Source organism: Sminthopsis crassicaudata, chromosome 4 (genome assembly GCF_048593235.1).
Source record: "Sminthopsis crassicaudata isolate SCR6 chromosome 4, ASM4859323v1, whole genome shotgun sequence".
NCBI classification, from domain to species: domain Eukaryota; kingdom Metazoa; phylum Chordata; class Mammalia; order Dasyuromorphia; family Dasyuridae; genus Sminthopsis; species Sminthopsis crassicaudata.
This window is the reverse complement of record NC_133620.1, coordinates 436,895,458-436,903,482: the sequence shown is the minus strand read 5'-3', so window position 1 is coordinate 436,903,482 and position 8,025 is coordinate 436,895,458. Positions and strand designations below refer to the sequence as shown.

The following is an 8,025-nucleotide window of genomic DNA, read 5'->3' as shown; positions in this document are numbered from 1 at the left end:
AGCCCTACCACACACCCTCATCCACTAGCAAGGCAACTCTGTACACAAGAGCACCCTGCCCTGTTCTCTGTTTCCAAGCAAAGGGCATCTAGTGTTTGAGAAGCAGAGATGGTAATCCCGCAGCACTCCCCACCAAGAGTTAACAAGCTTAGACTTCACTTTTCTGCTGGCAGCTTCTGCCTGGCTGAAACCGGTCTGGCATGAAACCACTCTGTTTGCACGTCATTGTCCCCTTACCCAGCGAACACCCAGAGCTGTCATTATGCCCTGTTCAAATCACAAGAGATACATGCTATGTGGTTTGGCTCCCTGGTCCTTCCCCGGGCTGTATCTTTTGCAGAGTTTACATATGCAAGTGGGCTACTGTGGTCTTTTTTCTTATGATCCCAAATAAACCAAGGGACAAAGCCTTAACTTCTGTCCCTTCCCTCCCAAAGCCAGCTTCATGTCTCTGGCCCAACTCCCAGAAGAGGGTGTTTCAATCAGTAGGCATTTGTTTTGAGTCTGGGTTTCTTTTTACTTCCTGACTTGGTGACCCATGGTTTTGCAGCTTCTACTTTTTCCTTTCTAGTTTGTCTCCACGTAAGTGTGCTTGTTTCTAGCAACCTAGGAGCTGAAGCAGCTCATTTTAGCTGCAGAAAACTATTTGGATGCTATTCCTCCAGGCTAGTTCTGTAGCAAGTCAAAGGATTTGATCTTCCAAATCCAGAGTGGTTCCTGAACTAATAAGAAATCCAGAGTGCCAGGAATAGCATAGAATTAAAGACTGAGTTGCAAGAGATCATAGGGACTGATCTTGTCCAATTCTCAATTTTTATAGTTAAGAAAATTTATGTTTAGAGGTGAGGTGGTTTATACCTGGTAACATGAAGAGTAAGCAGCCGAGCTGGGATTTCAACTTAGGTCCTGACTTTATATGTATCGCTTTTTTTTTTTAGCTTCTAACAGAAGCATCCACTGGCCCAAGGGGCTGACAACTGTCCCTACTCCACTAAGAGGTTCTCTTTGCTCTACTCCCAGGTAAGTGCTCTATACTGGGTGGAGGAGCCTGGTCAAACTCCATGATTTAGGATTGGGATCTCTTGTCTTGAACTTTTCAGCTTGATATATCCCCTACCAGGACACTCTGGGGAAAAATTACTTCCAGATTAGGTTTTGGCTTTTGCTTAGTTTCCCCAAAGAAGAAAACAAAAAGGTACTCAGTATTGGATATGAAGCAAATATGAGGCAGTTATTGTTTCCTACACACAAAAATGCTAATAAGTTAAAAAGATTCATGCATAAGACCTCAAAACAGAATTTGGTAACAGCTTATAATCATTACTAGACTAGCTCAGGAGGCTGATGCTTGCCCTCATTGTGACATAAAGCAGTTTGCAGGAGTACTGATTAAGCATTTTACATTTCACCTCTGCTCTGCACTGTGCAAGCAACTCCTAGTCTATATCTTGTGAAATCGGGCAGGCTTGAGCCAATCTTCTTAGCAGTCATCTTTTACAAGAGTGCTAGAGAGTCTAGGGACTCCTTCCTTTGCTTACAATCAGCTTCTGAGATTCTCAGACTCGCAAGAATATCTCCAAGCCTGGTCATCTCCACTCATGAATCATTTTCAAACACCTACTTAAGAAACGAAATGCAAATTGGTAAAGGCAGACAAAGGGCCATGCACAAGTGTGGTTGGTGGAGTCTATCCTCCATTTGGGAAAGACAGTGAGCTAGGGGAAAGGAACTCAGCCCATTCCCTTCCTAATTTTAAGGTATTTAGCATGGTACTTGGCACATAGAAAGTGCTACATAAATGTAAGCTATTATTGTTGCTGCTGTTCTTATTATTTCCCTCAATGGGAGTCTAGAGACAAAGAATACTACTTGTTCCATAAGGTTCCATAAGAAACTGAACCAGATGAAGGTCATCAATTCTTCTTCCTCAGAAGCAAATGAGAGCATTACACCATTTCAAAACATGCATACACTTCAATGGTGAGCTACCTCATAGCTATAAGAACTCAAGGAGTTCCCACCTCTAATGAAGCTAATTATTAAGCCAGTGTAAGGGTCACCAGAACTAAAAGGGCAGCTCCGAGCATGTTCCCTAGGATGGCTCTCATTAATCATGCTTTTCCTAGAATATAAGTGGATTTATAGTCACTTGGAAGATGCAATAAAACCTCATCATAAAAAATACCAAATTTAAAAACTTGTTGTAATTCCACTCCAGTATAATGATTCCAAGTAAAAAAATAGATTAATAATAGTTATGAGTGGTGTTTATGATGCATTATGTAAAAGGCATATTGTGTGAAATGTTCTTTTTTCATTTCTTATATTAATTTAAATCTTTTTTTGGTCCAAACCTTTAAATTCATTGATCTAGAGATTTTCTAGTGAGGAAATCCTCTTTCCCATGTAGAGCATCAACTGCCTCACAACTTGCTGCCTTAAGAGTTTTGTGGACAACTGAAATAACCTCTCTGTGACTTCTCTGGAATCCCAGAGAGGCACTGTCAGAACTTGCTGACTCCAAGAATGACTCTATCGTGTAAATCTTACTTTATAGTACACATGGCAACTTTAAAGTTATAAAACTAAATTTATTTTGAAATATGCTTTCATTTGGACTATTCGCTAAGCCAGACATAAATTCCATCCATCTCTCAGCTTCATAAATTCCATTTCACCTCCATTCTTACAGCAGAATCTCAGAGGAAGAAAGGAACCTTGGAGACCACCTCCAAGTATTACCTGAACAAGGCTCTGCTCTCTTACATCCCTAACAAGTGGTCACCCAGCCAAGACCAGAGGAGCTTTGAGCTAAACTCAGAGACCCATAGAGAAGGAGAATGCACCTTCCTGAGATAGCTCAAGATCATGAGTGCCTTTCTTTGTGTTCTTAGAACTTAGCACAGTGCCTGGAATACAGTAAGTGCTTATTAAATACTGGTTGACTGACCAGTCATTGAATTTAACCCTCTCATTTTATAGATGAAAAAGCTGAGGACCAAAAAGGGGATAAAGAGGAAATAGTGCAAGTACTATATACCACTAATACCACTCTGAAAATTAAGTGATATTATTATTCCCATTTTACAATTGAGGAAATTGAGGCAGGCAGTAGTTAATGTGTGAGGCTGAATTTAAAATTCAGTTTCTCCAAGGCTAAGACTCTATCCATTGTCCTACCTAGTTGTCTAAATATTATCTCCTTTGATCCTTCCAACAACTTACAAGATGCTATTATGATTCCCATTTTAAAGTTAAGGGAATATATCACAAGGTTGTTATAAAGCTCAAGTGCTCTTGGATGCTATAACTGCAATAAAGTTCTGACTTCAACTAAAAAAAAAAATAACAAAGTTGAGGAAACTGAGGCAGGCACTAAGTGATTTGTCCAGGATCACATAGTAACTATGTGAGGTAGGGCTTGAACTAAGGAGTTCTTGACTTGATCATCAATTAGTCAGCTTTATTATATGCTAGACACTGTACTACGCACTTGGGAACACACACACACACACACACACACACACACACACACACACATATACACTCATACACATGCAAAAACCATCCCTGCCTATCTTCAAGGAGATTACATTCTGATAGAAGAGACAGCATAGACATAAGACTCCAAGTTTAGGATCATATCCAACATACCAGCTGGACTAGCTATTCCTTCAACTGAGTTTTATCTGCCTTTTCACCACCCCGTTGCCTTCCTTTGATGTTTTCCAGCTTGATAAAGTTCTTCCTATAACAGGTAGCACCCAGAACTAAACATAATATTTGAGATATGGTCTGGCCAGGTCACAGTACAGCAAAACTATCACCTCCATTGTCCTGGACACTATCCCTTATCAATGCAAGTTAAGTCATGAGATTTTTTTTGGCGGGAAGAGGGGGTGAGGGAGAAGTTGCAGCTTTCATATCACACTTGTGGCTCATATTGAATTTGCTTGACCAATCCCCTCCCCATTTCTTTCAAATAAACTATTGCCTTGTCACGTCTTTTCTGGTTCATACTTAAAAAGGTGAATTTATGAACCCAAATCTTTATACACTTGTTCCTATTAAATTGCATTTTAATAAATTAAGCCTACATTCTACCTTGTTGAGATTTTTTTTGATCTTCTCTCTGATTAGCTAATCCCTCCTAATTTTTTATCCTGTGGACATTTGATAAATTCTGTGTTTTTATTCAAGTAGTTAATAAAAATGTGAAACAACATAAAAGCTAGTACAGAGATAGAGACTTCCAGGAACATATCTGGTCAATGCAATCAACATGTCAGGCTAGGCAAAGAATCTGGGACCAGTTACAGACATGGCTCTCTTTCTACTACCTCCTTTTCTTTTTTACTTGGTCCATTGCAATAGCTTTCTGATTGTTCCCCCTGCCTCAATTCCCTTCCCATTCCAATTTATCCCCTACCCTTAGTGCACATATTTGCCATTTCCCCAAAAGGATGGTTCTGATCATGTCACTCCTCTAATCAATAAATTTCAGGAGTTCCCTATTATCTCAAGGGACTTTGGAATTGAAAGCCCTTCACCGTCTGAAGCCCATCTAGATTTATTATAGAGTTATTATACATTATTCTCAATCTTATAGTCCATTGTCCAGACAAATTGGACTTCATATTGCTCACACACAGCCTTCTACCTGAAATACCTGTGCCTGGAACATATCCCCTCACTTCTATCATTAAATACTTACAATGTGCCAGACATTTTGCTATGCACTCTACCCCCAAAAAGCTTATGTTCCAATAGGAGAAGACGATCATCAAAAAGGAAACCCAAAAGTTCATGGGATGAGGGAAGACAAAGGTAATGGGGAATATGATAGAAAAAGTTTGTTGTGCTGCTTGGGAAGAAGGGACATATGGATGGCCTAGGTGCCCTGCTTCAATGGAGGATTGGATCTGGAAGGAGAGGGAGAGACTTCAGGAAAGGAGGTTACTTCCAATGTATGTATCACAAGACTGAAATGAGTTTCTAAGGTGAACAGATTTCTAGGGAATAGTAAAGGAAATCCAGAGTATTATATGGAAAAAATGAAGTGGGCCAAATGTAAATTCAGTATTCTTTCCACTGGATGATGCTTCTCTTCTTTATCAATTGGATGGCATATCCATCTCTTCCAAAATTATAAAATCTTCATTTAGAATTGCTGATTCTTGAGAGGTAGACATCTTGAGAGATGTCTATTAGAATAATTCACTTATTTAATACTTATTAATTGGGTGACTTCTGTTCTAATAAGGGCATATGTTATATGGCATCTCAAAGTATGTAAAGTGCTTCACATTAGATAGTGTGTTCCTTGAAAGGAATTGGAACTGGGTTTGGTTTTTGGTTTGTTTTTTTGTTTGTTTGTTTGTTTGTTTGTTTTTGGTTTTTGTTTTTAGTTTTTGTCTTTCTTTGTATCCCTAGCACTTAGCACACAATACATGGAACTTAGTAGGTGCTTAGTAAATGCTAGTTAATTGGCTGACTCTACAGTAATTGATTCAAACAAGAGTTTATTAAATGCCTAGAATATTCCAGATACATTTCCAGCTGCTGGGGATATAAAAACCAAAATAAAACTTCCCCTGTTCTCAAGAAACATACATTTTATTGAGGCAAATAATATGTACATAGAAAATTAAGTACAAAATACATATGTAAGAATTGCATGCATAATAATATTTGGATAATCTGTCTTTTAAAAGGTTATTATGAAAGTCAAATGATATTATGTATATACATATATGTATGTGTGTGTGTGTGTAAGCACTTAGCAAAGTGCCTGGTACATAGTAGGTACTTAATACTTATTCCTTTTTATGTGCAAACAAAGTATATACAGGACAAATTGGAAATAATCAATAGAGGAAAGACTCTAGAATGAAGGAAGACTGGGAAAGGCTTCCTGCAGATGATGAGATTTTAGCTGGAACCTGAAGAAAGTTAGGGAACCCATGAAGTGGATAGAAGGAGGAAGAGAATTCAGCCAATGAAAACACCCGGAGTTGGGAGATGGGGTTGGGATTTTGAGAAACAGGAAAGGGGTGAGCAGCCCTGGATGACTAAGTACATGACACGTAGGTCAAATATAAAAAAGTGGAAAGATCAGGGAAAGGAGTGTGGAGACATAAGTTATAAAAAGTCTTGAATACAAAGAGAGAATTTTCAGAGAGCCAATGAGGTTAATTGAGTAGCCAGACCTTAGTCAATCAATTGCAGTGGCTTCCTAGCTGAGTGGAAAATGGATTGGCATGGGGACACTGCAGCAGAGACACCCAACCCCACCCCAGGCTATTTCAAAAGTCCAAGTAGGAGGTGATGATGGCCAACATTAGAGGCAAAGGTCACCATGCTAGAGAATAGAGAATGAGAGAAGAAATGTCCCTTGGCAACAGGTGATATTTCCCTCTGGAAGCCCCCCTTCCTAAGTTTCAAATTTTTGTAGAAGGCACCTCCATTCTTTCAGTCATCCTGGAGTCATCCTCGGCTTTGTATATTCCCTTATTTCCATATCCAATCAGTGAGGAGAAAGTGTGAACAATATTAAGGAAGTAGAATTGTTTATCTCATCAATTCTACCTCCTTAATATTACTGGCACTTTCTGCTCACTAGTCAGACCCTGATCATTTCTTGTCTGAATCCATGCAACAGCCTCCCAATTGGCCTCCCTCCTCTCTCCAGTTCCTCCTTTATACAACTGCTAGCTAACCTGATCATCCTAATGTGTGAGCCTGACTAGGTCAGAAGTTTCAGAGTGTATGGCCTTGTGCCAAATGAGAATGAATCACATCTTGCCTTTGTCTGGTTGAATTTTTATAGGGTCCCATGGAGTATCCACTTCTCTGTGCTTCTGAACTTGAAGGAGAAACTGACAGGCTCAGCCATAGCCCTTATATAGACTTATCACAAATACCAGGCTTTTTAGTAGCTTTTGCAAAAGTCCACTAATATTCTGGCAACAGAAAAACCTTGAAAGACTTACATGAACTGATGCATAGTGAAGTGAACAGAACCTGGAAAACATTGTACACAGTCATAGCAATAATGTTTGATGAAGAATTGGGAATGACTTAGTTATTCTCAACAAAATAAGATCCAAGACAATCCCAAAGGATTAATGATGAAGCATGTTAACTACCTCCAGAAAAAAGAATTGATAGCTTGAATTCAAATTGAAGCATTCTATTTTTCACTTTAATTTTTTTTGAGACTTCTTGTGCAAAATGACTAATATGGAAATGTATTGTGTGTGTGCCTACAGATGTGGACTTATATGTATATGTGTGTATATGCATCTTATCCTTTCTTGTTTAAATGCAAATAATAAGAAAATAAGAAATAAGTTTCTTTCTACTTTATTGTAGGTAATAAATGTATACTGAATCAAACTGCTCAGTGTCCAGTATCTGCTTAGTTCTCTAGCAAAGACTCTGTGCTGGGAGCTAAAGGCAAGTAAAAGATGAAGGAAGGGTCCTTGTCTTCAAGATGCTTCATCTCTGACTGTGGGGGGGGAGAGACAGAGACAGAGAGTTGAAGAAGAGAAAGAAAGAAAGAGAGAAAAAAACAGAAAGGGAGACAGAGTGATGGGGGAGAGAGAGGGGAAAAAGAAAGAGACAGAGATAGATAGAGACAGAGACAAGCTTCACTTAAGGAATTTACACTGGAAAAATTTCAGTAAGTCTAATGACTCCAGTCCAGAGTAGTAAGGTCACTGCTACTGGCAAATGCATAACTTCCAAGATAACTTGGCCAGCAAACTGGACATAGAATTAGAAAATATGGGTTCAAATCCTCAAGTAGTTGAAAAGCTATTATTTGGAAGATGAGCTAAATATTTTGTTTTGTTAGAAGCACAAATAGATAAGATAGACTCTGGACCAACTTTTCTTGAGGGAACTAGGAAGTATGAAGCTATCTCTTCAATACATCTCAACCATAATATCCAAATTGCCCTTTGCCCCAGGTACACACTTTTTTGCACATTAGACAAAAACTCTAAGTGTTCAATATTAATG

General features: G+C 38.8%; 1 long non-coding RNA gene across 3 annotated transcripts; it reads left to right on the top strand.

The window, feature by feature from the left end:
- The first annotated feature begins 301 nt into the window (after positions 1-301).
- Positions 302-7,496, top strand: LOC141541429 (uncharacterized). Of its 3 annotated transcripts, none has more exons than XR_012481799.1 (3): positions 302-582; positions 939-1,020; positions 6,830-7,496. It is a non-coding gene; the product is annotated as an uncharacterized LOC141541429 (long non-coding RNA). The 3 variants fall into 3 exon arrangements; XR_012481797.1 differs by lacking the exon at positions 6,830-7,496 and adding an exon at positions 2,693-4,078; XR_012481798.1 differs by lacking the exons at positions 302-582; positions 6,830-7,496 and adding exons at positions 628-842; positions 2,693-4,078.
- The last annotated feature ends 529 nt before the right edge of the window (positions 7,497-8,025 follow it).